This window comes from Phodopus roborovskii, unplaced genomic scaffold, assembly GCF_943737965.1.
Source record: "Phodopus roborovskii unplaced genomic scaffold, PHOROB, whole genome shotgun sequence".
NCBI classification, from domain to species: Eukaryota; Metazoa; Chordata; class Mammalia; order Rodentia; family Cricetidae; genus Phodopus; species Phodopus roborovskii.
In genome coordinates, this window is record NW_026126558.1 from 136,963 (window position 1) to 155,439 (window position 18,477).

Here is an 18,477-nt window from a genome sequence, read left to right on the forward strand (position 1 = left end):
TAGATCTATTCCTAGGTTCCTGAAGAACTGCCACACTGCATTCCCTATTGACTATACTATTGCATGAGTGTTCCCTTTACCCTCCATTTCCAAAGAAGAGTTTTAATATAAAATATATTTTAATTGAAATATAATCACATCCCTTTCCTCCTTCCCTTTCCTCTTCTGCAGTTTTAAAAACTAAGTTCCTATTGAAGTAGAAATAACTTAAGAAATTAGTCATATGGAACTATGTTTTCTAAAACAGTTTATCAGTTTTGCACTGGGATTATGTACTTGCATCTAAAAATATTTTTAAATTGACACGTTGAGATGACAAGCCACCTCCTTTTGACCAGCCACAAAAATTTAGGTTTCTGAATGAATTTTTCTTTTGAAAAACGTCAATTTGTTATATATTTCCTTAATAATTGTCATACTACAGTGTATTGGATTTCTTTATTTTTTAAATTTATTTTATTTTATGTGTAAGTGTTTTGTTTGCATGTATGCATGTATGCCATGTACATGTCTGGTGCTTGTAAGAATGAGAAGATGGAGTTATGGATGGCTGTAAAACATATGAATTCTGGGAACTGAACCCAGGTCCTCTCCAAAGGCAACAAGTGCTCTTAGTTTCTAAGTCATCTTTTCAAAACTGCATTTATACTTCACATTAATAATAAATGCATGTGACCACGATTACTTTTTTAGATATGTCACTGAAAACATAATTTGTATTAGTAAAACAAAGCCCAATATTTAATCATTTGTTATTTCCTTTCCTAAGTATGTAATTTAAATTATTTTTCATTTTTTATACATTTTAAATATAATTATATCACTTTCCATTTTTCCTTTCTTCTCTCAATCCACCCCCACACTCTTACTTTCTCCATGTGCCCCCACACTGATAGTCTCTGCTTCCCTTAAAATTATTGTTAAAAATAGGCATGCACACACATGCATGTATATGTATGTATGTATATATAACTACATACTGAGTCCTACTGAGTCCAGTTTGACTGTTTGTATTTATATGGTTTCAGTGCTGACTAAAATTTCACTGGACAATAAATTAGGGGGATCGTCCCTGATCGGTGCTAACTCTTCCTGTCTCAGAAGTCATTAGTTTTCTATAGTTCATTATCCAGGAGCATGGCCCTCTGAGATTCCTTCACTCCTTCTTTGTTAGCATGTCTTGTCTTGTGTTACTGTCTTTATTCAGACCTTTTTTTATACAGCTATTTCTATAAGAATTTGTTCCACAATAGACTTCCAGACTCTTAGAATATTTCTACCTACCTCTTCTGTGATATACTCTGAGTCAGAGATACTGGAGTTGTGATCTAGGTGAGTCCATTGGGATTAGCGTCCATACATTATGTTGATTGTTTTTTGTCTACTTGTAGGTTATGATGATGGTACTTTTATTTTTATATATATATATATATATATATATATATATATATATATATAAAGAGACACTTGATGATATGGATCTGTTGATGATGTTTGTCTTCTTAAAAAAAATCAGCTCTTAGGTTCACTGTATTTTTTGGTTCTTTGTAGTATTTTCTTTGTTTCTAGTTCATTTCTGCTTTAATTTGTATTATTTCTTGCCATCTACTCTTTGGTGGTTTGATTTGTTCTTATTTTTCCAAATTCTTGAGTTGCATCATTAATTAATTTATTTTTCTTTGTTTGTAATTTAGGGCTATGAACTGCCCTCTTAGAACTGTCACCAAGGTTATGTGGTGTTTCTATTTTCATTCATTTGAGGGTTAGTTTTCTTTATTTTGTATTTGACCCATTCGATAATGAGTTGTTTGATCTCTGAAGGAATATGCTAGGTTTGTTTGTTGTCAGTTATAAGTCTTATTATACAATCTCAGTTAAAATAGATGGTATTATTTCAATCTCTTGTACTTCTTAGGGCTTTCTTTGTACCCCACCATACATGCTGCTGAATAGACTGCATATTCTTTGGTGTTTAAGTGGAGTATTATATTAATTATCTGTTAGGTCCATTGGATGAAGACGGCATTTAATTCTGAGGTTTCTTTATTTTTTGGCCAGATGAGTATTGGTGAAATTGTGGCTTTGAAATCCTACAATTATTGAGTTCATGCTCTTCTGTGCCTTTAATTCTATCAAGTTGATTCCTATGAAGCTGGATGCACCAGAACTTAGTGCATATATGTCAAATATTGTAATATTTTCTTGATAAACTGATATTATGGTCAGTGTGAAGTGCCTTTCCTTGTCTATTCTGGTTTATTTACTTTAAAGTCTATTTGCCATGTCTTAGGATAGCAATACTTGTTTGCTTCCAGACACTATTTGCTTAGAATACCTTCTCCATCCTTTCAGTGTAAGATGGTGCCTGACATTAAAACTGGGTGGATTTTTGTTCTTTAATCCATTTAGGTAGGTTTTATTTTTTTCTTGGAGTGTTGAGTCCATTGATATTTGGAATAATCATTGAAAGGTATGCGTAGATTGCAGTGTTTTTTTCTTGCTGTTTTGCGTTGTTAGCTATTTTTTGTATTTTACTAAGTTATAGCCTTTACTTTCTTTCTAAAAGTTTCTAGTTATATTTATTCTTCAGTTAAAAGTATTCCACTTGGTATTCTGCTTAGTTTTTTTTTTTTTGTTTTGTTTTGTTTTGTTTTTTGATGTTATTCTTTTAGGCTGTTTCATATAAAGGTTTTCTTTCTCCTTCAACTATGGCAGATAGTTTCACTGGGTGCAGGAACATTGATTGGCATACATGGTCTTCAGTGTGTGAAGTGCATTGCTTCAGGCTCTCCTGGCTTTCAGAATTTCATTTGAGAAATCAGCTGTTATTCTGATAGGTTTTTATTTCTAAGTGACTTGTATGAATTTTTTGTCTTGCAGCTTTCAATATTTTTCCTTATCCTGTATATCAGGTGGTTTAAATATCATGTGCTTTGTGGTATTTCTTTTCAGGTCTTGTCTAGTCATAATTATGATTGATTCTTGTATCTCTATGTATATATCATTCCTTACTTGGGGAAAGTTTTCCTCAGTCATCTTGTAAAAAAAAAATATATGGTCTGTGCAATTGACCTAGAATTATTCTCCCTCATCTATTCCTATAATTCGAAGACATGACTCTTTGATGGTGTTACAAAATTTCTACATGGTTTGTTACTGCACCTTTTATGTTTTCATATTGTTTGTTCATATAGATCTTCTATTTTATCTTCATATACTTATATGAACATATCTTTTGTCTGTTTCCTTATATTAGTAAGGCTTTCCTCTGAGCTTTCTAATTGGACATTGTCTTCTTCAATTTTTATCTGTATTTTAGCCATTGATCTTGAGCTAGGCTTTGTGCATGGAGATGGCCCCAATAAGAAGTGGTGGGGGGATAGGAAGGGGAAGAAGTGACTTACCCAGTAAAGGTGGCTCACAAACTGTGGGTTCACAGCCCTAGTTCTAGAATAAGTTTGTGGGTTTGCAGAGAAAGTTGAGAAGCAATGTCCTCTGCGAAGATAACTAAGAAACATGGAGGTCATGCCTCCTGCAGGTCTAAAACATGGCATTTGGGTTTGGAGATAGAAGTAATGGGTAATGGTATGGGAAGCAGAAGAGACTTACCCAACAACAATTACTGTTTCACAATTTCTGTTGCTGCAATGAAACACCATGACCAAAAAACAAGTTGGGGAGAAAAAGGTTTTTTGGCTTACACTTTCAGATCATAGTCCAACATTGGAGGAAGTTGGGACAGGAAGTCAAGCAGGGCTAGAACCTGGAGGCAGGAAGTGCTGCAGAGGCCATGGAGGGGATCTGCTTACTGACTTGCTTCACATGGCTTGCTCAGCCTGTTTTGTTATAAAACTCAGGACTACCAGTCTAAGAGTGACCACACCTACAGTGGGCTGAGTCCTTCCGCATTGATCACTAGCTTAGAAAATATCTTACAGCTGGATCTCATGGAGGCTTTTCCTCAACTGAGGCTCCTTTCTCTCTAATAACTCCAGCTTGTGTCAAGTTGACACACAAAACCTGCCAGCAGAGTGAAAGTACGTTCTCAAGAGTAATGCCAATAGAATCTCACTGTACTGTCTTTTGTGTTTTATATAAAAGGAAAACTAATTTTCTATCTGAATAGAAAGAAATTTAGTGATTTATTAAGTGAGATATATATATGCATATATATATATATATATGCACATACCTAGGTATACACCTATAATTTCATAACAATCCACCTTCCATGGCAGCTTTCTCTGACCTTGCCTTCCCTCCCAGTATATATTTTTAAATTTCTGTATATGCACAGTATTCAGAGTGGGTGTGTTCTGAAGGAGTTTACTCATGGTTATTGCCATGGTTAGAATCAGAATTATAGCCAGATAAAGAAGTGCTCATGACAACCTAACCCCAGAAAAGATCAGGAAGGGTGAGCAGCATTGATTTGCCCTAGCAATCTTTCCAAATTCCTTGCAAGTCTTTGTGAAAAACATTGACCTGAACAGTTTCCATCATTTCAGGGGGAATTGAAAGGTACAATGAATAAATTCACCTGTGTAGCTAGAGAAGCATTGTTGTGTCACAAGAAAATATTTATTTATTTATTTTGTCTTCAAGTTGACCCTAGACCATTATTCCAGACAAACTACTCTCTTTGCTGGTTAGTTATGATCAGTACTAATTCTGGCAATCGTCTGATAGTTCACTGGGATTATGACCACTGTACATGGTCACTTAATTCTAGGTGTCAATTGCTGATGATTTTTCCATTCTTTTATTCAATAAATTCAAAGGAGGTGAAGATTTCTAGATGCATTAATTATTTGTCAACAATATAGGTATTATTTACCCTAGAAGCATCTTCAGGTATAAGTATATTTTATACACTAATATAGTCTCCTGAAAAATGTTTTACTATTTCTTCAATCACAGATAATCAGCCTGAAGACAGCTCTTCATTAGGGTAGGACTTTGAAGTGTTTAAGAATGAATGTTGTTATAATTTGAACCATGGATAAGAAGCTATTATTATTGAATGTTCTATTCTTGACTATATTCCATGTGATTCACTTAATGCACTTTGTGTCTTAGTATATCATGTCATAAGCATTTATAGTGTTGTAAATAAGTATCTTACTATTTTAGTAACTTTCACCCAAAGAGTTGGTAAATTCCATGATCCCATAGTGTACAAGTGACCAGCTCATGAACTGTGTATTTTCTTGCTCTTTTAACTACATTGAGATAATCCCATATAGAAAGTCAGTTTTTCTTATGTGCCTACTCTAGGTTAGAGTTTTCCTGAGAAAACTATCTATAGCTCAATAGCTTTTCTTAACCTTTTGGAAGTTGCTGCTAGTCAGTACATTGAAAACTGGAGGGAAAAACCTCACTTAACTGTGAGCATAGTGTCAAGAGCAGTCTTGAAATTATTTTATTGGAATTATTGTACTGTATGTGTACATGCAATATGTTATATTTATCATATTCAGCATCTATTTGAAGAGCATTATTAATTTGTTGTCAGTTTTCTTCTCTCTTTAAACTTCCCAAGTAAAGGAAGGTTTTCCTTTTTATCAAGTTGTTGATTCCCCATGACACCAGACTTCATAAAATTTTTATGTACATTTTACTTCATTTCAAGTTTCTTTACATTTTTTAGCCACATATTGCTTCTTGTTTTTATTAGAGAATCTCAGATTCTAAAAATTTAGAGTTTTCAAGGAACCTTGAAAACTAATGAAAATACCCTGAGCACAGCAACCTAGATTCAGTAAATGGTTGTTCTGATGGAGTGCCTGAAGCTAAAAGGCTCTGTGGAGGCGGAAATGTTAATGGCCCAATTTGGATGCACATGTTCCTTAACTAGAAGACCAGGTGTCTTCCTTACTGACCAGTATTTCATTGAGTGCTTCCATGGGAGAATAGGGGAGTTAGTGCAAGTGGAAGAGAACAGGAATGACATTAAAAAGTGAGCTCAATGGCAGAAGATTAGAATGGCTTTAACAGGGGAAGGGCAATATTGAAAGGAACAACATGATGGCCAGTTGGACTAAGAGTTTGGCCTTACAATTCAAAACAATGAAGTTATTTATAAGTACACTGGATATTGAAAATCATCTATAACTGGATGTTAAAATATGGCTGAAAGTAATTTGTCAAACATGTTGCCTTTTGTGCTCTATTGTAAGGAATGACAAATTCCAGGTTTCTATTGAGATTTACTTGAATCACAGTGAAGTCTGTATAGAAAACAGAAATGTATCATGGAGGGTAGGCTAAAAGGAACAGCATGAAATATATCTGTGACTCGGGGCAGTTGCTTCATTTTCTGTGTATCGTTTCCCAAGTCATATAATGTCCTTTTCAAATGCAAGTGTGTAACATCTTCATAGAAAGCAGTAACATGCATTGGCTTGGGGTGGGTACTGCTGATTCTCCTTTTACCTTATTTGCCTGAAGCAGGGAACTAGCTGCTACTCAGTTTCTTTGAGCCCATGTTTTCAGGAATCTGCAACTTCCTGGGATGAATATGTAAAGGCTGGATATCATGACTGAAGACTGCAGAAGAGGGAACAAGGAGTTGTATCCTATAGAAGGAAGACATCTAGAGAATGTAGAGGGAAACAGAGGCAAAAGTACAAGGGATCTGCTTTTCCAGAAATCTCTGACATCAACTGGGCACATGTGAAAGAAGGTTTTTAAGTGAATGATGGTGGATGAATAAGCCTGAGCCAATTAGGAAGAATAACTGAGTTATTTACTTTGTAATGACTAAACCTCCCTAAGAAAAGCATTCCTAAAAGTAATGTACACATTTATAAGTTTACTTATAAATTTAATATTCAAGCATTTAAAACTTTTCATGACTTCATTAGCTGTTTTGAATGAATGTATGTGATGGTTTCCTTTCATTTTTTTTTCCATTCTGAAGAATTAAGGCTACCATTTGGTGTTTTGTAAATACAGAGTTAGGATAGAGACACTGTACCCTTTTGCCTTGTCTGCCTTTATGTTGAAAGTTTATGTGAGCAAGTGATTTGGGTAATGTGAGTGCAATCATCAGGAAAGACAATTTCCAAAAGAAAAGATTTTCAGCTTCCACCAATTTGTTGATTGACACTATTTGATGTGGAACTATGTGTCAGTCCTTATTAGCAAGTGCAGCAAGTGCAGAGATTGGCAGAACTGGGAGCAGAAAGTTAACAACTGGAAGAATTGTGTAAACCAAATGTTTAATAACAATATAAAGAAACACCATTCGCTATCCAACTAAACTTTCAGAATGTTTTATAGACCACTACTCACCTGTTGTGTTGTGTGTTTTTGCTTGAAAGAAATCACTTCAAATCTGAGTCGCTGATCTCTGTGTGTTCAAGAATTGAGAACAAAGCTAATTTTAAAACTCAGGTAATCAGAGCCTTTCTTGTATTACCAAGGATAAGTAAATGCCTGAAACATTCCAGACATAGAATGAATGTTCTGGTGCTTACTGTGCTCTAATGACAACCTCTCCACACTGTTCTTAATACTTATTGAATTTTACATACTTTATGTAAACATAAAAGATTAACTTACTGCTTTTAACTATTTTCTCTACCTCTAAAATGTTCACAAAAGCATTTATGTTTGCACATCCTTTTTTTCCTAAACACAATATTTTACATTTTCTCCACATGACATAGTCTGTGTTCCCTTGCCAAACCAAGCATCTTATTTTAATACTAAATTGATTTCCTCAATAGAATTCTTTTTAGAAAATCAAGTATGAACAATTATCACGTAAATATGTACTTTTTAAACCTATTTCAGTCTTGCTGAGGAATGTAAGTTTCATATCATGAGCTTAGTTACTTGTTGAATTCTGCAGGTAAGAATTTTTCTAATTATGCTTTCAAGGTTGATTTTTTAACATATGTGACCATATGAGGAGAACAGATAAGTTGATCTCAAGAGCATGCAAAAGATTTTCTATGAAAATATATTAATTTGGGGGGTGGGAATATTTGAGATAGGTTTTATCTGTGTAACAGTCCTAGCTGTTCAGGAATTCACTATGTAAACCAGGTTAGTTTCAAATTCACAAAGCTCTGCCTGCTTCTGTTTTGGCACGGCTGAGATTAAAGGCATGTGATACCACGCCCAACTGAAAATATAGTGATTTTTAATTACTGTATTATTTTTAAATTTAGCTAAATTCGAAATAGGAAATTCTGTTGTGTTCTCATTAAGAGGTCTCATTATTCTTATTAATTTTAGCAAGACATTCCTGAAGATACTCTGAAAAATGGTGCAGATGACTTACCAATAGCTTCCAGACAATACAAAAGTATAAAAGCACAAGAAGGTAATGCACACATTTAACTCTTAAGATCATGGTAGCAACATCTAAGTCATGCATAGAAGATGTCATGTAGCAGCAAAAGTGCTGGACTTATGATTTGACAACCTATCTGCATCTACTTTTGCTATTTTCCCTGAGCCTTAGATTTAGTGTTTTATAAGTGGGGGGCTGGGCATCTTATGGTCACTTCTTGCAGTTTTACTAATTAGAGATATTTGTGATACCTCTGTCTGCTGCATAAAGCAACTTCTTTGATGAGAAATAAGAGCTTTATTTACTTTTGGATATAACTGTGGCTATAAAAATCATATTTCAAACACAGTAACTATACTGATACAAGGAAATGATAGCAGTGGATTACCCCTAAGATCTATGATTTCTCCAGTCGTGGGTAGTTGACTAGATTTACAATATCAGGCACTAATTGCTCATTGAGTGGGCCTTAAGACCAATGATACAGCTGTTAGTTACTCCAAAAATAAAAGTACCACTAACACACCATTGGGGATCTCTTGGGTACCTTTTTCTGCTGGTGGAACTATTGATTGCTTATCACTTTGCATAGCACTATGAGAGCAGGTTTTCAAGGCAGTTCCAGCTAAATTCCTGCAAATCCTGTGTCTGTAAGGTGTGGCATCTTAAGCAACAGATTTTTTTTCTTAATTTATATATTGATTTCAGTTCCCTCTCCTCTCTCCCTCCCATGCCCCCCAACCACCCTCCTATCCTATTTGTCCCCCCACTCCACAGAGAGGGTGGTGCCTTTCAGAAGGGGTCAACAAAATCTGTCAAGTCATTTGGAGTAGGGACTAGGCCCTCCCTCCTGCCTATAGGTCAAGGGAGTATCCCTTCATGGGGAATGTGTTCCCAAAGTCCTTTTGAACACCAGGAATACATCCTGGTTCCACTGTCAGAGGTCCCTTAGACTGCCCAGGCCTTCTAACCGAGACCCATGTTCATGGGGTCTAAGTTGGCAACAGGTTCTTACAACTAAAAACATTTTGCTAATTTCAATGAAGAAAATCAATTATTTCCAAATTCTTGTCCAGTGTCCTGTGTGTGTGTGTGTGTGTGTGTGTGTGTGTGTGTGTGTGTGTGTGTGTGTGTGTGTGTATGTGTGCACGCGCGCGCATGCTTGCAAGCACAAAATAGATGTGTTCTATCCTATGACACCTTAAACTGTGGATTTTAGAAAGCTTGGTCATTTATATGAGGTTTATTAATTTATAGATTAATTTGTCAGATAGGAATATTTCTTGAACCTGGCAACATGTAGTGTCTAAACAAGTGATGTACTGGTATTTCTATAATTAGGACATTTATATAAGGATCTATAAGTATTCATCTACAGTGTATATTTAATTGAAATATTTAAATAAGATTTTTTTCTAAATTCAAATTCTAATTTATTTCAATCTATTGTCATAGAATATTATTTAGCTAACTATTGTTATTTTTTTAATAAACTACATGGATTTATCAGAAGAAATAGAATTAGAATCAATACCGGATTTAATGCTGGAAAATGAAAATGTTTATAAAAAGAATGAAGGCTGTCAAAAATTGGTATGTAACCATTCAAATTAAAATTTCTTACATAATATTGTTTGGCTTAATATTACTACAGACCAAAATAAACTACATTCCATGCTATATATAGTCAGTACACAATAGTTTAACATTAAAATGGAATCCTTTTACCTATTATTAAACACACTGTGTTCTTAGAATCCAGTGACACAGCCAATTTTCCTTTGTTCAGTAAATTGTGTGATTATTATCTGTGCTTTATGTTAACCTCTTTTTTATAGCTGGAGAGGCTTGAGGATCTCCATTTGGAATAGTAGGTGATATAAAATTAATGATTTCAGAGTTGGAGTCATTTCATAAAGGTGATTCTTCCTTCAGAAACTAAATTTGTGATGTAATGATTACACTCAGTTATACCAAGTAGCAATTTTTTTTCTTAATGGTCATTTCAAGGTCTTCGTTTGAGGAGATATGGTCATATAATCAACTGCCCCTTAAAAGAATGTTTGCTCCCACAATGGATATCTAATTGTAAAAGAACAACTGAAAATACTTTGCTCATTACAGTGAAGAAAATCACTTATTTTCCAACACTGGTCCAGTCTCTTTAATGAATATCTATATTAGGAATTGAGTTAATGTAGAGAATTCACATAGATTCAAGACACTACAGATTTCCCTTTTCCATGACCTTTTCAGAGATACAACATACAATAACATACTGCAGTATGAGGATGTTAATTTTGAATTTACATAAATCTTTACAGTGAATATCTACTATAGGATGAAAAATTAAGCCCTGAATCTTCCAGATGGAATCCTATGCTATAGTGATAGGACAGAAAACAAGTAAAAAGCAACTCTTTTGGATCAGATAAGTGCATTTTGGTGTAAAGAAACCATGGTATTGGGGAGCATGATTTAGGGAAGATTGTAGTTAGTACAAGATAAGCGTGAGAATGGCATTTTGTCATCTGGGATCTAAGAGTAAAGGCCAAGATGTCTTAGAAAAATGAGTGTGTGTTCACTCAGTGAATGTCAATTAGGATGGCATTACTGAACATACAGAATAATGGACAATATCTTCTCTTAACTTTTAAAGTTCTTGAATAATGAGAAAACAAGATTTGGTTATTCTTATTAACATGTAGAATAATATGTTGAAATGGTGTATTTGGGGAAGATTTCAGAGAAACATTGCTTAATACACCTATTGAGTATTCCAATATTATTGTTTAAGGATGATATAGAAGGACATTTTGGTCTTTATCATTTTGTTCCAACTTTTTTTCTATCTATAAGAATTAAAATAATGTCAGTTCTGTTGGCTCATTTTTACTGAAATTAAGCAGCATCTGCCTTGTTCCCTTCACACTCAAGATGACATAATATAAATACATTTAACATGATGCATATCTTCAATTATGCATAACCACACAGTGTCGTTGTTACAAAACTTCATGTTTAAACTCATAGTAAAGGAATGGCCCTACTAAGAATGTGAATATTGATTTAATAAACATCTTCCAACTTTACTTGGAAGTACAAATTTGTTTTATGTTTTATGGATTGTAATACAGAAATAATTGCCTTTATTGATATATACACATCAGGTATTACTCAGTCTATAAATGTGTTTCCTCTGTTCTATATTTCTTATACATAATGGCTGACATGAGATATGAAAGAAGAACTTAAACTTGAATGTATATATAATATCTCCCATTCAAATATCATGGTCTTCAATATATACTGCATATATTCTCAAGTACAATTTTCTTAAAGTCAGAAATCAAGGTATATTCCTAGAAAGAAAATAAGAGCTTTCTGATACACATTACTAATACCCCTTGACAGAGTGTCTTTGACCCTAATCCACTGCAGGAAACCACCAGAAAAGCTGCCCATTCATCCAATATAAGAAATGATACAGACAAAAATCAAGGTAAGAGTCATCATGAAGAGATCTTATGTAAGACAAATGCTGGTATATTATACTATCCAAAGAAATCATTGAATAATTTTATAGTAAGATAAAAGACAACCAAAACTGTGATAAGACCCATATATATGTTACTAAACTTGAATAATGTGTAAAATTTAGATAGTCACAGAAGGATCAATGGGTTCTCTTATATCTGAGGTATTTAGGAGTTTCCTTGGGGCCTCTTTGGCCATTCACTCAGATAGGTGTAACTGAATGTTTTGCATGCTGGCAAAAGATGTCTAGTTGGAGCATATCTTCCCTGTTATTTGAAGACTTCATTTGTATTTATTTCATATGCATATATATTTTAGGAAGCTTCTACACTAGTAGGTTTCTATAAGGTTTTTCAAATGGCCTTCATTGAATTCCCCCCCCCGCATATTCCCATTCTAACTCCCCCTTCCATTGCTCTTCTCATTTAATATTTCTACTGTCTCTCTATAACTATATATTCTATTTCCCTTTACTTGAATGATCCCCTCCAGCACTCCCTAAATGCAGAACCTCTGTGGTTACATGGATTTTAGCATCCATGTTGAAGGTTTAAAAGCTAACATCCACATATAAGGAAAGCCATATAATGTCTAATGGGTCTGGATTGCCTCACTCAGGATGATTTATTCTAGCTCCATACACTTACTTGTAAATTTCATAATTTTTTTTAACAGAAGCAAAATACTCCATTGTGAAATGTACTACATTTTCATTATCTATTCATTAAAGGACATCTAGTCTGTTTCCAATTTATGGCTATTGTAACCAGAGCAACAATGAACATGAATGGACAGATATATCTGTAACAAGACATAGATCCCTTTAGGTATATGCCAGAGATATGTATGGACTGAGTTGAGGTAGATCAATTCCCAGATTCCTGTGAAGACACCACACTGATTTCCACAGTGGCTGTACACATTTGCATTCTCATCAGTAATGAGTAAGTGTTTCATTTTTACAACATCATCACAACCAAGAACTGTCATTCATTTTGTTTATCTTAGCCATTCTGACTGGAATAATATGACATCTCAAGCTAGCTTTTATTTGCATTTCCCTGATGAATGAGAATATTGAACATTTTTAAGTGTTTCTCAGCCATTTGTGTTTCATCATTTGAAAATTCTCCCTTTATTTCTGAACACAATTTTTAGTTAGATTATTTGTTTTCTGGGAGTCCAGTTTTTTTTAACTTCTTTATATATTTTAAATACTAACTGTATGTTAGCTGTTTAAATGCTAAAGTTCCCTTTCCATTCTGTATTCTGATGCTTTGCCCAACTGATGGTGCTTTTTGCCATACAGAGCTTTCAGTTTCATGAGGTTCCCGTTTATTAAATGTGGATCTTAGTGCCTGTGCTACCAGTGTCCTCTTCAGGAAGTCTTTTCCTGTACCAGTCAAGCCTATTTCTCACATTCTTTTCTTCACATTCAGGGAATCTGGTCTTATGTTTAGGTTCTTGACCCCTTTGGAGTTTAGTTTTGTTAAGTGTAATAAATACAGGTGTTCTTCTTCTTGCAGCATCAAGTTTGGTCAGCACCATTTATGGAATGTATTGTCCTTTATCCAGTGTGTATTTCTGGCTTCTTTATTAAAAATCAAGTGACAATAGGTGTGTGGTCTTAACGTTTAGGTCTTCAATTTGGCTTCATTGATCAACATGTCTATTCTTATACTAATACTATGCTGTTTTTATTCCTAAAGCTCTGTAATAAAACATGAAATCTGGGATGGTGGTGCCTCCAGCCTTTTTTGTCATTTAAGATTGTGTTAGCTATTCTGTTTTTTTTTTTTTTTTTGTGTTTCTATATGAAGCTGAAAGTTTCAATTTCCATGACAAATTATGTTGGAATTTTGATGGAGATTACATTGACTCTGTACACTGCTTTGGTATATCTCAGTATATTTCTTCCAGCTGCTTTCCTAACCAGAAAAATAACAGCCGTTAATTTTGAAAGAAGGGAATAAGAACTCATTGTCATCCACAGCCTTCATAAAGGTGGTTTTGGAGATGTCATTGTGCATGGGATTGATTGTTATATATCCTTTCCCTTTTAGTGTGGGCCTACAAATGTCCACACCCAGAGGTAATTTCAATTTAATATTTATATTTAATAATTACATATTAGTGGAAGTCCAAAATACTGATTAATTACCTCATTTAAAATTCCATTCAGCTGAGAGATGATCCTCATTCAACCTCCAAACCCGAGTCTGAACTACAGCAATCTCAATCAGGTAAATTTCCTAAGTCGCTTTCTTCTGATCAAAACATTTTAATACATTTCAAATGTTCATAGTCTTCTTAAGGCCAATTACTTCTTGTTGATAGTGATGGTAGGGTTTTAAGTAAGCAATATCGTTTCAGTAATGGCATACATGCTTCAAATATATTCACAAAAAATGCAAAGTAATTATAAATGAAAACTGGGCTTCACTGTTTAATACTCAGGTTTCATTGCCTTAACTTTTCCATTGTGCAATCCTTTTGTAACTAGTAGTTACTTACAGAAGACAATTATGAGACTAATGAGACTTCCCCAAAGTTTGAACATGATTTCTGAATACCTGAATGTCTGAATGTACACCTATATTCACAGCTGCCTGAAAGGCCAAGGCAAAGACATAGTTGAGCCCAGAGATTCTGTTCTAGCCTAGACAAATAGCAATATACCACATCTTCAAAAAATAAAACAATGTTTGTGTTATTCTAGGACTTCATGTGTAGTGCATTGTATGTTATTTACAAGAAAAATGAATGGTATTTATAAAGCATGTATATAATCTGTTTTAACATAATAGTTTATACTATAAGGCAAATCAGTGATTTGAAAATATCATTACTCACTTACACACTTATCTCATTAGCCTTTATAGTTTTTCATTTCCCTGTACTCTATTGTCTGAAACTCAATCTATCTATGGACTGTGACTCTTTCATAGGGGTAACCAAAGACCATTGGAAAATACAGGTATTTACATTATGATTCATAACATTAGCAAAATTACAGTTATGAAGTAGCAACAAAAATAATTTTATAGTGGAGGTAGGGTCACCAAACATGAGGAATTTAAGCATCACAGCATTAGGAAGGTTGAGAACCACTAGTTTGGAGCATAAATATGTTATCCTGTTCACAGATTAATATGTAGTAAACTAATAATAATTTTGGTGAAGTAATCAATGAGTTATTTAAAAGTTACTATGGCAAGGCAGAGACTAGCTCACAGGATGAATGTGTTCTCCTGAAGTATTTCCAAACATGGACACTGTAAGCATATATGTCTTTTATGAATTTCCAAACAAATCTTATGAAGGCATGCTTGTCTTAAAACAGGACAATATGTAGTATCTGTACATGTAAAGTATTAATTTTTCTACAATTACAAGTTTTTCTAAGGATATGAATATACAGCTATACAATGTGGTTAATTGAAATAATGTTTTTTAAAAATAACATCTAACTTTAAATTATTCTTTTTATAGAGCATTGTTTTATCTAATTGTTGTTCATATTTTTTACATAAAAGATACATATTTTTCAGAAGAGCTAGAAGAAAAAATATCCAAATCCAAACTGGAAAATGAGAGAAGTTTTGATAAGAGTGCGGAAAATCAAGAATTTGTATGTAAAAATTTTAATTTAAACTTCTCATTTAATATTGTTTGCTTTAATGATATTGTCATAGAGCAACATGCTACATTTTAAACTACCTGATACAGTCAATAGATTAATAATTTAATATTAAAATGAAGATATTTAATTTATTATTAACAGAATATCCTTAGAATCCTGTTACATAGCTAAATTTTTTCCTGTAATATATCTTAAGTAAATATCTGCTTCATTTTTAATATATTCACTCACACGGCTAAAGATAAGGTCAAATGTGAGTATCATGATTGATCATTTAAAGTAAGGAATGGGTTCTTTGTATATTCTAGCTGCACTCTGTTGTATGTACAACAGGCAAGGACATTTTACCATCTGTAAAGCTGCCTCATCAATCAAATGATGATGTCCTTTGCTGCACAGACTTTTAGTTTTATATGGTCCCATTTATTACATGTTGGCCTTGGTGTTTGTGCTACCAATGTCCTATTTAGAAAGTCTTTTGCTGTGCCAATGAGTTAAAGATTATTCTGACTTTCTCCTCCATCAGATTTGAGGCGTCAAGGCTGTATGTTGAGATAGATACCTGGTCCATTTAAGGTTGAATTTTGTGTAAGGTGAGAGACAGGGATCTAGTGTCAGTCATTTACCTATTTTTGTCCAGTGTGACTAGCACCATTTGTTTTTTACAGTGTGAATTGTGGGCCTCTTTTACAAAAATCAAGTGGCTGTAAGACTGTGGGCTTATATGTAGGTCTTCAATTTTCTTCCACAGATCAACGTGTTAGTTGGGGAACACTGCCATGCTGTTTTCATTACTATAGCTGTGCAGTATAGCTTGAAACCTGGAATGCTGGTGGCTCCAGCAGTTTTTCTTTTTTGTTCTTTTTGTTTTTATGGTTCAATATTGTTTTGACTATACTTGGTCTTTAGTGTTTTCATGTAGTTTCATTTGAAAAGTTGTAATTCTCACTGAATTACACTGAAAAAAAAAAAGTAAGGTTAAAAGTTCATATTTTAACTCAGGTCACAGAATGGTTTCAAGATCTTAATTTGAGGACAGAATGGGATCATATACTCCAATTAATTGCCTATTTAGAGAATGTTCACTTCTGGAATGGAGGATTTATCATTAATGTATAACCAAAATATGCTCATTTCCATGAGGATTATTGCCTAGCATTATCCACTGTCCTTAATGAATTCAGTTTTTTAGGAATCAAGTAATGAAAAGAGTTCACGTAGATGCAGAACACATTATGTTTCCATTTTACACAATCTTCTGAGAAATAACATACAGTAATATACTCACTGCAGTCTCAGGACATTGAAAAGACATTTTAAAATGTTTGAGACTATATAAATTTCCTTTAGTGAATATCTACTATATGCTGAAATATCAAGACTTGATTATTACATGTGAGGGCATATTGCTACAGTGATAATACATAAATCAAGGAAGAAGAAAAGGTTTCAAGTTGGATGATGCATTTCCATGAAAAGAAACTGTAAGGTGTTAGTATGGAGAAATTTAAGGAGGATTGTAGCTCACACTGGGTAGGAGTGAGAATGATATTTTATGATCAGTGATCTTCCTGAGTGTGAGGCTTAAGATACTGACCTGAGCATTTTCTGATTCAGTGAATGTCAGGTAAGGTGTCACTACTGAACAGAGGTAACAATGGTAACAATGAAAAGCAAACATTTTATAATTGTACTTTCCATAAAAATTTAATTTTTGGAAACTTATTTTATTCGTGAGAACTCTATCTGCTTCATTCTCCATAACTTGCCTTTAAAACTTTAAGATTATAATGTCATGGAGATTATAATTTGAACATTTCTCCCTTCCTTTCCTTCATCCATAACCTCCCATATACTCCTGCCTGCTCTCCTTAAAAATTCACAGGCTCTTTCATTAATTGCTACTGCATGAGAGAGAACACATTTATCCTTCTGGGTCTTGGATATCTCATTCAATATTATCTTTTCTGGTTCCATCCACTTACATGAACTTGGAAGCAGGATGGGGGAAGCTTCTTCTTAGGCACCAGTCTAACTATTCATGCTAGAAAATGAAAGTGTTGTCTTCTGCAATAAGTGTTTACCACAAGGTTATGGAGGGCAACCAATAGCCTTCATGTTAGCCTGTGGACAGGGATTCAAAACCACTCAGTAAAAAAACTTGCAAACTGAAAACAGACACACATCAAAATAACAATCCACGATGATCAATTTGTTTTTATCGTAGAGATGCAGAGATGGTTCAAAATACACAAGTCAATAAATCACATAAACCACATAAATGGACTTAGAGACAAAAATTACAGGATCTTCTCAATAAATGCAAATAAGGCCTTTGCCAACATCCAACATACCTTCATGATAACAGTCCCAGAAAGAGTAGGACAGGAAGGAACATACCTCAACACAATAAAAACTATATATGAGAAATTCACCACCCACATCATTCTAAATAGAGGAATACCGAAGCAATCCCACTGAAGTCGTGAGTGAAACAGGGCTCACTCCTTTTCAATGTTCTGTTCAAAGTATTAGCTGCAGCAATTAAAAAAAAAAAGATAAGAGAACTAACTGGCTTTGGAGTCTAGAGACCTGGGTTCTCCTCTGCTCCATTACAGAATAATAGGATCAAGAGCGAACCCATTGACTTGTCAGCAGTCTACTTTCAGGGAAAAACTGTGAAATAGCTTCCTTACATACTTCCATTACTGATACTATTGCTGAAGGGCAATTACAGTGAATGCTGTGGATTGGTGTGCTTATATTTCCCCCATTTCCCTGCCAAAGTGTACTCTGTGGTTATGGCACTGGTACCAACTGAGAATCTGTTAGGAGAAGCCAAGTGTGTGAGACCTTACTTCAGATTAGCTGCATCAAAATCCTTGTGACTCTCCAGGGCACCTTCAGCCTAGGCTAACTGTTAACCACTGTCGTGGAATAATAAGGATCAGGGGAAACAGATAGGCTGGATAGATGTTTATTCAGGGGGAAA